The 13,898-nt window shown below is 43.8% G+C and overlaps 1 long non-coding RNA gene across 1 annotated transcript in view; it reads left to right on the top strand.

Moving 5' to 3' along the window:
- The window catches only part of LOC119967498, a 78,053-nt gene extending 67,435 nt beyond the window's left edge, over positions 1–10,618 (top strand). The window contains exon 5 of the long non-coding RNA XR_005461001.1: positions 10,503–10,618. This is a non-coding gene — a long non-coding RNA (uncharacterized LOC119967498). The remainder of the gene's footprint in view (positions 1–10,502) is intronic.
- Positions 10,619–13,898: the final 3,280 nt, after the last annotated feature.

Below are 13,898 nucleotides of genomic sequence, written 5' to 3'. Positions count from 1 at the left end.
TGTGCAGGCTAGGTGGATTGGCCACGCTAAATTGCCCCTTAATTGGAAGAAATTAATTGGGTACTCTAAAATTTAAAAAAAAAAAGAAGGGTAGCAAGGATAATCCAGGATTACAGGCCGGTGAGCCTTACGTCAGTGGTAGGGAAATTATTGAGAGAGAATTCTTCGAGACAGGATTTACTCCCATTTGGAAGCGAGTGGACGTATTAGCGAGAGGCAGCATGGTTTTGTGAAGGGGAGGTCGGGCCTCACTAACTTAATAGAGTTTTTTGAGAAAGTGACAAAGATGATTGATGAAGGTAGGGCAATGAATGCTGTCCACATGGACTTTAGTAAGGCCTTTGACAAGGTCCCTCATGGCAGACTGGTACAAAAGGTGAAGTCACACGGGATCAGACGTGAGCTGACAAGATGGATACAGAACTGGTTCGATCATAGAAGACAGAGAGTAGCAGTGGAAGGGTGCTTTTCTGAATGGAGGGTTGTGACTAGCGGTGTTCCACAGGGATCAGTGCTGGGACCTTTGCTGTTTGTAGTATATATAAATGATTTGGAGGAGAATGAAATTGGTATAATTAGTAAGTTTGCGGATGACACAATGGTTGGTGGAATTGCGTATAGTAATGAGGACTGTCGAGGATACAGCAGGATATAGATAGGTTAGAGACTTGGGCAGAGAGATGGCAGCTGGAGTTTCGTTCAGGCAAATGTGAGATAATGTATTTTGGAAGATATAATACAGGTGGGAAATATAGAGTGAATGGTGAAACCCTTAAGAGTATTGACAGGCAGAGGGATCTGGGTATACAGTTCCATAGGCCACAAAGTGGCAATGCAGGTGGAGAAGGTAGTCAAGGAGGTATTGAATATAATTGACAAGTCATGCTGCACTTGGAATACAGTGTTCAATTTTGGTCATCACACTACCAGAAGGACGTGGAGGCTTTGGAGAGGGTGCAAAGGATGTTTGACGGATGTTGCCTGATATGGAGGGCATTAGCTATGAGGAGAGGTTGGATAAACTCGGTTTGTTCTCACTGGAGCGAAGGAGGTTGAGCAGTGACCTGGTAGAAACCTACAAAATTATGAGGGGCATGGACAGAGTGGATAGTCGGAAGCTTTTTCCCAGGTTGTAGAGGTCAATTACTAGGAGACATTGGTGTAATCACAGAGGGTAGTGGGTGCCTGGACTCTGCTGCCAGAAGAGGTGGCGGAGACAGGTACGATAGTGACGTTTAAGGGGAGACTTGACAAATACATGAATAGGATGGGAATAGAGGGATACAGATTTTAGTTTAGACGGGCAGCATCTTCAGCACATGCTTGGAGGGCCGAAGGGCCTGTTCCAGTGCTGTACTTTTATTTTTTCTTTGTTCTTTGTTCTAACATGGAGCCCATGAATGAACCAATGAATACGAGGTGTAGTCGCACCCAAGGTCGACCTGGCCACTCCGAAGGATGCATTCCCCTGATAGGTCACGCCCCCCAACAGTATCCAAAGTGGTATATCTGTTTTGCAGGGGAATGGCTACAGAAGATTCCTGCCGTATCCACCTAGGCCTCTTGTTCTACCTGGTGGTCACCCATTCCCTTCCCACCTGTGACACCTTTGCCTGCGATGTGACCACCTCTCAATTCGTGCTATTCATGATACCCTCTGTTTTGCAGATGCTTCACAGTGTCCTTAGCTGCCGCACCAGCTCCAGAACTCAGGCTTCCAAGTGCTGCAGCTGGAGACATTTGCTGCACACACGATAGCTCTGGGCACTGGATTTGTTGCTGGCTTCCCACATGGAGCAGGGGGAGCACATCACAACTTTGAGCTCTCCTGCCATGTCTTGCTGCTTTAAATTCAACCTTTTGGAAGATACTTAAATTCAAATAATATTGATTAATCTAGGGCCCTTCTTCCCTGAACTCATTGCTGCAAAATATAGCCCTTACAAACAATTGACCACAAAATATAGACCTTACAAACTATAAGTGATAAAAGTAGTAAGTACTTACCCGATCGTACTCACCTAATCAGCTGCTTTCACTTTCCCCATATCACCTTTGAATACTGATGTCACCTCAGGAGCTCCAAAGTTCAGGCTATCACTCTGCTTTCACTCTTTCTCACATTCTTATATCGACCGGCTCTGTTCTCAGTCTTACTCTTTCATTTGCCCAGCTCTGCTGGTTTTCCTGTGATTGCACTCTTTGGGGAGGATTTACAACCATTCTCACCAGTGGGGTCATCCTATCCCACTGATGGTGGATCTGGTTGGATTCAATGGGAAATCCCAGAACATCCCGCCGGGAGCCAATGGTGACCTACGCTGAGGACACGGAAAATCTTCCCCACGCCCTTTGTTTTTTCCAACAATAACTGACGGCAGGACATGTTTCTAGACTGCTTCGCTGCGACTGTTTCCAGACTAAAAGCGCTTTTGACTTTATTTTCATAGGCAATTTCTACTTTAAACTACAGAACAGAACTTTCCCTTTTTACTTTAATCACCACCAAAACAAAAACAGTTCACAAGTATGTTTGCATGTTCCTTAAATTCAATTTTACTGGATCTAGTCTAATATGATTCATAGCTTCTGAGATTTACTTTTATTCCTTTCCTTTCCCAACATGGTAGCTTTTAACTGTCTTTCACAGTGAAATATTTTCCTGGAAATTCTCCCTTTAGTGCAAGCTGCAAATCTTCTAGACACCTTTTAAATTTGTTCACGAGCAGGTCTTTTTGATCTGAACATGAGCTCACACCTGCATTGCTGCATGGTGAACCATAGAGATCTAGATGCTCTCTCTCCCCTGATCCCAGCAGATGGACTGTGTCTGCAGGTTTCAGGGATATCTTAGAAACCACACTCAAAGCCCATTTCCATGAAAAGGCCACTTCAGCCTTATATCCAGGTAGAAATACTAATTAGCAATCCTTGAGACCTCACCTCGCTTTTATCTTGAAAATAAATGGAAGTTAAAGCATAACTGTTTATAACCCAACACAACTCAACAGTTCCCTGGGGCTTTAGAGAATATCTGCCCAACCACTTTAAACACAGATGTTGCTGGTATTGTCCCCAAGTGTGAACGTCTTACACATTTCCTACAACAAACAACCTAGACCTCCCTTTAATCTTTAACAATCACATCACTCAGGCTTGTTGTTAAGCTGACTTCAGAGCAGGCCACGTGATCCCTTTAATTTTATCCAAAATTAAAGACACAGTCCCAAAACATAACAATATTGTACAACCACATATTTGTAACAGAAGTATCCTTGCTGAGTAATCCTTCAGCAATGTCATGGGCCATAATTTTTAGTAAGATCCAACTGTTGAATCTGTATTTAGTCTGGAATAACTATTGAATCCTTGATTCCTTTAGATCCTCATAGACAATTCCTAGGAACCGTGAAAACATGTTTTATTGTGATATGTTATCCTTGAAACTGTGGAATCCTCCAACGCAGAAAGCTGTGGAGACCAAGTTGCTGAACACATTTAAGAAGGAAATATATAGATTTCTAGACTCTAAAGCTTTCAGGCAGTATGGGGAGAGAGCAGCAGTATGGTGTTGAGATAAAAGATCAGCTATGAATCTGTAAAATGATGGAGCAGGCTCGAAGGGCCAAATAGCCTACTCCATCTCCTATTTTCTATGTTTATAGTGTTTCTATCAAGTTATCTGGTTCATCAAATCATCTGAGGAGGAAGGTGAGGATGTGGAGAAATCTGAAGACCAGGAAGGAACAGAGGAAAGAGTGAGACAGACCAATCCTGTCAGTCTCAAGAGCTCTCCAACAGCAAGTCAGTGAAAAGCCCTTTGGCAAAATCTTCCCTATTGTCCTGAACTGAAATCTCCACGAGTATCAGTCCCATTCCTTCCATCCACCTTAGGACCGCAGCAACCTAAAAACTAGGATGGACATTTTTATCAAATCACATTGCCTGATCAACACTCACCCATTGACAATTTAAAGAAACACAATCAAATACCAGTGTGTAATCTTAAGTGTTCTCCTACTGGTGCTCCTTTGAGGTGCTCCACTATTGACCTCATTGTGAAGATGGAAGGCGGAAGGCTGCCATGTCTCCGCAGAGAACAATTGATATAGTGATGGTAGCCTTTCGAAGGTCAGATTGAGAAGACAACTTTCTTACAACAGCTAGTAACAAAGCAATCAGCTGCTGCAAGGAAAGCATTCCTTAAAACAGCCTTGTTTCTTTAAGTGATGCATTCCCTTTTGCCAGAGGATGATTTAACGTTGCTGGTGTCTCATCAGCGAGAGATTTACATGCACTAAAATTGCTTAACTCCTGGAATTCTGATGCGGTTAGGCTCTTTATTTTCCAGCTGATAAGAAATTCCACTCCGTTATTATTACAATAGCAGTATTGGATTGTCAATGTTTGGCCTCCAGATCTTTTTTGTGTGCCAATATTAATATAGCTTTAGCTGCCTGTGCCGCACACAGACAGCTGAGCAAAGCTCCAGAGGGACGCACTGAGACGACAGCTAATGGTGCTTGCACTCCCCTTTTAGCATTGTAATGTGTGTAGACAGAAGGAATTGTGTGTTGTTTACGCAAAATGTTGTACCATTTCTTCCTGATTGGTTTTGTTGATTGAAACCCAAAGATTTCTAATTACAATTTGTTTCACTTTCACCTAAACATTAAGATATTTTTTCACATCGGATTTCCTGTGATGCTTTTTAACCTGCAGTCAGAAAACAGTGAAGGCTAAAAATTGGAAAGCTGATAAGTATTTGCTTACGATTTTTCATTAAACATCCATTGTTTTTTTTTACTCTAATCTTTCTTTGCACAATTCTCTCTGACGGAAGCTGCAAACTGGTTTGCAGGTAGAGCAAATGCAAACATAATTTGTTTGCTTCTTTGCTTGGCCAATTAGTTCAAATATAAAGAGATGGCTTCATGAGGCAAAACAAATGATTGTGCATAATCTCTGTCATCGATCAAACCCAATTTCCTGTATAATTCAGGTCTTCCTTAGCTCCATTATAATGCCTGAGGGAATTCCTCGTATTACACAGTTAGCTCGAAAGACACTGAGTGCTCATTTCCCATTTCTTAATGTTGCATCTCACAACATACCACATGTAATATTATTTCTTTCACAATTTAAAATTCAGAATGAATTACAAAGAAAACTAAGCTAATTTTCAACATAACAGGTAATAAGTGGGTGAGATAATTAGAGCTTGCTTTAAAAAATAAGTCTCTGGAAAAAATAACTCAATTGCAAACAGGACAGATACTATTTCTTGCAGGGGATCATATACTTTCTGAAGTTTATAGAACAAGGAACAAGAGCTAAGATGGTATGCAATTGCTAATGTCTCTCTTCTCACACATTCATACGCAAACACACAGCCTCTCTAAATACCCAGGGAATTCCACCTTTTACACCCTCAAGAAAGCCTTAGTGGAATGTGAATGCCCTGAGGCTGCAATAAAGAGTCTAGACTCTGTCTGTGTTGTACCAGAGAGGATTCTTGTTTCAGCTGAATATCACGTGGAACTGCTTTTCCTTTGGTACTTTCCAAGCATTCCCAAAGAAACATTTGTACCCTGCTTCCTCATCTTATCAATAGAACAGTGCAGGTACCCTAACCCAAATGCACTCGCCTTGATCATGTTAATCTGCTGGGATCTGGCATGGGGCTCATTGACCAGGGCTGTAGTAGGGTCCTGATTTGGCTGCTTCCTGATGGCAGGGCATCAGGGAAATCCATGACTAAAACTCCCTAATATATTAGAGGTAACTTTCTCAATAGAACTTTTTCTATTTTAGGGATAAATGCAATCCAAAAATTCCTGACTTTATAGCATTTATGACGAATAATATGAGACTGTATTCTCTGGTTATTATTTCACCTTTCTTATTAATTCTTTATATCTGCGCTACATCTTTCATACAATGTTATGGAGATGGATTTCCTTGAGGTTTCTCCTACCTTGCCACCAGACCTTTAGCAGAGGTTCGGCAGGAGCCCTGTTATATATACAAACAAGATTTTCTGCCAAAGTTATGGTGTGGGAGAAATTCTAAGGCTATTCAGCCCCACTTTGTTTATTCATTGCAGATCTAGTTGATGCACGGTCAATTGCACGAAAGACTCAGATTGGTGCAACTGTGGCTTTATTAAAGTGAGATGCGTGGCCTCCTACTGCAGCTGGCGAAATGGCTGATCAGACAGAGGACACGCATATTTATACGGCTCCTTATGGGCGGAGCTAGCCGGCAGGGGCTACCGGCGAACCTGTAGTGCAGGTCCTACCTTACATCCCCTAATACAGGTACACACAGTGGTTCACCACATTCACCCCCTGTTAAAAATGAGTCCGGAGTTAGCCAGTGATTAAAGTCCTTTCTGGCGTGGGCGAGTACGGATCCAGTTGCAGGTGATCTGGTTTGATTCTGATACCCATCTCTTAGTAAATCTGAGTGTAATAAATTGATACACGATCAATTGCACGAAAGACTCAGATTGGTGCAACTGTGGCTTTATTACAGTCAGATGCGTGGCCTCCTACTGCAGCTGGCGAAATGGCTGATCAGAAGGAGGACACGCATATTTATACGGCTTCATATGGGCGGAGCCATCCGACAGGGGCTACCGGCGAACCTGTAGTGCAGGTCCTACCTAACATCCCCTAATACAGGTGCACACAGTGGTTCACCACACTAGTTTAAATTTATAACACAATGGCAACCCTTAGTGTTGGGTGGGGTTACTGGCTTATGGGGATAGGGTGGAGGTGTTGACCTTGGGTAGGGGGTAGGGTGCTCTTTCCAAGAGCCGGTGCAGATTCGATGGGCCGAATGGCCTCCTTCTGCACTGTAGATTCTATGAACCACAAACCAAAGGCTACAGGTGTGTCTCAACGGGCAAGGGTATTTGCCGGGGGCCGGCCCTTTTCTGGAGATGAGTGGACACCTGAGCTGGGAATTGAGATCGCTACCAGTGAAACTCTGGGCCTGGGTACTTCCAGGTCAGGAAGGGCAATGGGTCAGGGGAGATAACTATGGTCAGCAGCTGCGACATGAACAGGACTCTCGTTCTGTCTCACCCCTCACAGGATTCCCATCAGTTTCGGGATAGAGCCAGTGGAGCTGGCTCTCTTACTAACCACTGCACTGGAGGAACCCAGGCCCAACAGCAGAATGCAGCAACTCCAAGGGAAGATCCTGAAGAACAAGACCAGGGGGCCACAAAGCAGGACCAGTGGCTGGTGACTGCACCAGCCATACAGAGGGAACAAAAGTGCTGAAGAGGACCAAGGATCTACCAGACTCGTGTGTCCTTCATAGAACTGTCCAACAGCACGTTCCGTCAAAGACTCAGCCTTGCGAAGGAGCCTGGGACCTGCTATGTCGTTGTGAATGTGGCGGCAGAGGACACCCACTCAATGTGGCCATCAACGATCACGCCATCCAAAGGCTCCTTCCAGGGCTCCACAGGGAACCTCTGTGGTATTTCACAGGCATCCGCTCATATGTGCATCCGTGAGGTGATGGATGGACTGTATCCTCCTGCTCCTCCCCTGAGAGCTACAGGACTCTCTCCTCAAAAGAAGTTGGAATCTTCAGCTCTGGCATTGCACCGCCCATCTTCGCTCGCTGGCGGCAGTTGTGAGCAAGCTTATCCTGCAGGAACACAAATGGAGATAATGTTAGCTATCCCGCCTGGCGGGTCAGATGTTGAAGAAACCTGGTGTGTGTGTGGGCATAGCGCATGAGCAGGGAGGGTTGTGAGAAGAGGAATATCGGGGTGTGTGAGGAAGCTTGCGGGAGGTTGGGTGCTGGAGAATCTGCTAGGTGGCAGCATGTGGGGGCGAGGTTACATTCTGAGGGGTGCGACAATTTGGAGTGCAAAGAGGAGACTGGGAACACTTACTGTGGCAGAATGGAGTTGGTCATTCATTTTCTTGTGGGATTGCACCCCTGTCCTGTTGAGCAGGCTGCTGGCAGTGGCCAGTGCTGCCACCATCTTCCAAGAAGCGATTGTGATCTTGCTGGAGGATTTCCTGCCAACCTGAGAGTAGATTGTTCCCTTTCTCTTCTTTGCGGCATCAAGCAGATAGGTGGGGCCCCCTCTGTGAAGCGGGGAGCTGGCGTCTTCACTGCCATCTTTCTGACGTGCCTGTGAGCAAATAATTTTTTTTCCAAAGTACCTAAAAATTGTAATCTGGATCAGGCCACTTGGCCATCAGGATTCACACCGGTTTTTGTGCCAGAACTGACAATTTGCCAAATTTTGGGAAAATTGCACCCTTTGTGTGTGAAAATAACCTGACGTCAACCTGAATGTGCTTTCGCCAGATAGCACCTATCTCCCCTTGTCTTGTACCATCTTTAAATTCTAAGTATCACTCATCCCAGCCAACAAATACCACTGGTTGTGCTGGAGCATGCCCATACAGCTGATGGGTCAGCTGGGGCCAGAGGGCACTTAGTGGGGTGGTCTGGGTGGACTCCTATACAATCCATGACCCTAAGTTCACAGTGGGCTGTTAGCGGTATGCACATCTACATGGTTGCAGTTCGGTACCCATCCACAATGACCCCACAGCCCACCTCCTGGCCACGCCCCCACTACTCTTCCCCGGCCCTGGCAGATGCGACCCAGCCAGCAGCACAACTGTCAGCAAACTATGGTGATTTTGGTGCTTTCCGTACCCCCTCTCCCTCCCTCAGCAACAGCCACACCGGTTTCACGGTTTTTAAAAGCACAAGTGAACTACGCTGTTGGGAACTCGGCCCATCGGAGGCGGAGCTTCGCGAGGCCCCAGATTGGGCTCACCAATGACATGAAAGAGTGTTTACTGTACGTGCGTTCCAGACCACATTGGCGCTGCTGTCGAGGTAACGGAGAATTGCAGTTTGGCGTCAAATCAGTGCCGGCCACGATTTTGGCGGCGGAACCTATTCTCCAGCCAATTGCATTTTGCGATTTCGGTATCAGCTAACGGAGAATCCCGCCTTGTGAATTTTGGCCTGTTTTACTAAATGCAAAGAAATCTACCGTGACGAACAGCAAAACATCTATATTTTACAAAGTTAATTTTACAAATTAACTTTCTAGGGGACTGCACTTTTGTTCTTGGCTTCTCATTGAAGATGGCTGGTCTCAAACAAGGTATATGATTATAAAACTTTAGAACATTCTTACATTGCTTGAAATCCGCAGACTTTTCCCCAGTAGCCACCACGGTACTGCACGAACTTCTCTGCGATACCATAACAAAACAATCATGTAACAGTGGAGTTTGCACCCATTTTAAACTATATGCAAAATAAATTTCATTTCAACTCCAAAAATTGAGAGTGTCTGTGTGGCTGTAGAGCCTCTGATTTCGAGTCATATGGCAAGGGTTCAAATAAATGGCTGAATTAAAATTCTGTTCTCCATTGGTGACGTTTCCTCGATTCCTGTTTCAGTAGAGAGAAAGTGAGCAAGGAAGGAGGGATAATTCTTCGTCAGATAGTCATTTGCTGTTACTCAGTTGCAATGGAACCGATACAAGCCATATAAAGTGAATAAATCAGGCTGCCATTCCCCACCTGAAGAGGGAATGTTGTTGATAGAATGGTCATAACGGGCAGTATTGTGAATGAAAAAGAAAAGTAAAAGCAAAAAAACATATTTTATCAGTTGTTTTCTATTGTGAAGGACAACATTTGTGGACCCAAGTTGTAGTTAAAATGACCGATTATTGTTGTGTGCTGATAAAACTAGGCTGGTGTTAGGACATGTCTATTAAGGGCTTGCAATTCTATTATGAGTAAAGGCACTGAGTGATGGAGAGGCAAATCACAAAATTCAGTTTATCTCAGATTTATTCTTTACCCAAGGAGTGGTCAGAATGTGGAATTTACTGCCACATAGAGTAGTTGAGGTGACTATGATATATTCAAGGGGAAGCTGGATAAGCACCTAAGAAAGAAAAGAATAACAACATACACTGATCGTGTGGAATGAAGACAGGTAGAAGGAAGCTCAGGTGGAGTGTGAGCACTGGCACAGACTTGTTGGATTGAAGAGCGTGTTTCTTTGCTGTAATTTCTTTGTAATCCCATCGGATAGGCACTGAGTTAGCTGATCAGATTTGGGCTGTGAGATTTAACCTTGACTAGGAAGTGAATAATCAAATGGGCTAATCGTTACAGTAGCACAGTGGTTAGCACTGTTGCTTCACAGCTCCAGGGACCCGGGTTCAATTCCCGGTTTGGGTCACTATCTGGGCGGAGTCTGCAAGCTCTCCCTGTGTCAGCGTGGGCTTCCTCCAGGTGCTCCGGTTTCTTCTCACAATTCCTGAGAGATGTGCTTGTTAGGTGAATTGGACATTCTGAATTCTCCCTCTGTGAACCCGAACAGGCACCGTAGTGTGGCGACTAGGGGATTTTCACAGTAACTTCATTGCAGTCTTAATTTAAGCCTACTTGTGACACTAATAAAGATTATTATTATCTTGCAGATTGTTTTCAACACTTGCGTGAACACGACATAAGGTGGAAGTAAATCCACACTGGGCAGTAATGGTTCTCATGGACAAAATGACAACCGCCATTCATTACCTGAATTCATAATGAAAATTGGCCTTTGAGTGTGATGCCATATTGTAACAGGAGTCAGTGGGATGGAGTTTAACTTTTTAACCATTGATGGTCGCAGATAAATGGAAGAAAAATAAAATGGAGTTCCATAATGTGCGGCTGATCTGTTGAATGTTAAAATTATCCCTCAGTGACTTCAGAGGTAGTGGGGACAAAGCCAGAAAATAGGCAAATATATTAAAAACAATATTATTCCAGACAAGCATATTTTTAATAGATGCAAGCATATTCAGCAAATTAAGACAACTGCCAGACTTTATTTTGATGGGACTTCTACATCGCAATAAAGGTTTAGAGGGCATTTTGAGACTTACGATTGAATATCTTGACAGTCAGTAACAGACCACATAAAGACCTGAAAAAAATTGAAGGTCAAAATGCCTAGAAACGGTGGTAGATTAAAACACAGAAAGAAAGATTTATATTTGCATATTGCTTTACATGACCTGAGGACATTTAAAAGTGCTTTGTGAAGTGAAGTCGCTGTTGTGACGTAGGAAACATGCTCTCTTAATTTACACTCGTAGAGCAGGAAATGAATAAGTGTCAGGATTTTATTGCCTGCCTGAATATTCCCATCTGATGGCTCTGCTAAGAACTGTCAAAAATCCTAAAGTTTGATGCTCAGTGCATCAGATGCCTGGGTAACGAGGGTGCACACAAGTAATTTCCCCATATAGCACCCAGAGGAGACACTGAATGAAGGGATTGTGTACAGGGAGAGTGGGAAAATTAGACAGGAGTAGAATTTTGCCAAAACTATATGGCAGTCATCAGATGGAACGTATCAGTGTTGCCAAAATTTCATCCATTGAATTAAAAAGTAGCTGGGGGCAATTTGCTTGAAAGGATTACTTTGAAAGCAGCGGCGATGTAAATCTACCCCAGCCTCATGTTCTATTTTTAACATTCTCACACGTCTTGTAAGTGCTGAAATTGAGCAACATTAGTGAAAGCCAAAGAGCACACCTCCCACTTGTCCTCTCAATTGTGGAAGGCAATGAGGTGAAAAGGGGAGAATATGATAATAATGAAAATAATCGGTATCATGATCATCAACATAATGATGCCTCACAGATTGAAAGACAGGCAACCTTAACTCCCACAGCGTTATGCTCCATTTACTAAGCTATCTGGCTCAACTTCAGTGAATGAGGGATACCTTTGTTTTGAACTCCTTCCTCCTTCCCCCCTCTTTCCACAGAAGCTATCAGACCTGCTGTGATCGTTCAGTATTTTCTGTTTTTGTTTCAGATTCAAGCATCAGCAGTAATTTGCTTTTATCCTTTTGTTTTCCACGTTTTAAATTTGAAGTCTGCAGTGTCAGGCTGAAAACTCGTGTGGACTACCATGATGCACGAATGGCTCTATTACACTGCACTGTGAGGAAATACAAGTCATGATCTAACACATGAATGTCTGTTAGACTCACCTCCCTGGACATGACATAACACACATTATTGGTAGATTCTTTTAAAAATTGAAGATGAAATAGATGGCTACTTGAAATTCTCTGAAACAAGGATAAAAAGTCAATTGAAAGGCTAGAGAATACATTCTCGGTGTGTGAAAGCAATATTTTTATCGAACTTGAGGAGATCAAAGATGGGAACTGAATATTCAGAGGTATATGACATTTTGCAAGAATAGGCAGGAAGGGAAAGTTGGTAGACTGGCTTTTTACGAGATAAGTACGATAACAAGAAATTATATTGGATCAGAAGATGTAGAATCCACATGTAATGAAAATAAAATGAGGAAGAATTCAGAGTGAATTTTGGACAGTTTCCGAGAACAATATTAGAATCATAGAATCCTTACAGTGCAGAAGGAGGCCATTCAGCCCATCAAGTCCGCACCGACTCTCCAAAAGAGTACTCCCACCTAGGCCCACCTAACCTTTGGATACTAAGGGACAATTTAGCATGCCAATCCACCTAACCGGCACATCTTTGGACAGTGGGAGGAAACCAGAGCACCTGAAGGAAACCCACTCAAACATGGTGAGAATGTGCAAGCTCCACACAGACAGTCGCCAAAGAGTGGAATCGCACAATGGTCCCTGGTGTAGCAAGGCAGCAGTGCTAACCACTGTGCCATTGTGCCTCCCCGGCTGTGGATCCAACAAGGGAGCAGGTTATTTTGGATCTGATAATGTGTAAGGAGGTACTGAATTCCAGAGTAACATATCCAGAGTAACATATCCCCCAGGAAACAGTGACCATACCATGGAAGAATTTAGCTGTCAGTTTGAGAGTGAGCAACGTGGGTCAGAAACAACAGTGCTAAACTTTTTTTATATATTTAAAGTACCCAATTCTTTTTTTTCCAATTAAGGGGCAATTTAGCCTGGCCACTCCACTTATCCTGCACATCTTATGGGTTGTGGGGTAAGACCTATGCAGACACGGGGAGAATATGCAAACTCCACACAACAATGACCTGGGGCCGGGACTGAACCCAGGTCCTCAGTGCCATGAGGCAGTACTGCTAACCACTGCGCCACCTTGATGTCCGAACTATGCTAAGCCTATATAAAGTCCCAGAGGATTAGAAAACTGCCATGTAACACCCTGTCATTGGGAAAATTATCCATTATAAAGGATATAATAGCAGGTCACTTAGAAATACATAAAGGGCAGCCTGGTGGCGCAGTGCTTAACGCTGCTGCCTCACGGCACCGAGGATCCAAGTTTGATCTTGGCCCCAGGTCACTGTCCATGTGGAGTTTGCACATTCTCCCTGAGTCTGTGTGGGTCCCACCCCCAGAACCCAAAGATGTGTAGGGTAGAATCGCCCCTTAATTGACACTAAATTTATAAAAATAAAAGTTAAAAAAAAAAATACATAGCATAATGAAGCTGAGTCAGCATGGCATCATGACGGGTGTAGGGGCAGTATTACCCCACAAGGTGACAGATGGTTCTGAGTGCCCTATCGCATTTGCCTCGAGGAACCTTTCAGAAGCAGAGTGGATTTACCCCCAGATTGAGAAGGAGGGCTTAGCAGTTATATACGGTGTAAAGAAATTCCACCAATATGTGCATGGACAGTGATTTGATATAGTTACCAACCATAATTTCAAAAGTTTAATTTCAAAAGTTTAATTTAAAGGGATAAGACATGGCAGGACAGCTCCAAGCTGTGGTTTGCTCCTCTTGCTCCATGTGGCAGGCTGGGGACAGTTCTAGTCCCTAGGGTCAGCAAGTGTGCAGGAAGTGTCTCCAGATACAGCTCCTGGAAGCTCGGGTTTCAGA

This window comes from Scyliorhinus canicula, chromosome 6 (genome assembly GCF_902713615.1).
Source record: "Scyliorhinus canicula chromosome 6, sScyCan1.1, whole genome shotgun sequence".
NCBI classification, from domain to species: domain Eukaryota; kingdom Metazoa; phylum Chordata; class Chondrichthyes; order Carcharhiniformes; family Scyliorhinidae; genus Scyliorhinus; species Scyliorhinus canicula.
Note: the sequence above shows the minus strand (reverse complement) of the source record. Positions and strands in the feature narration are given on the sequence as shown.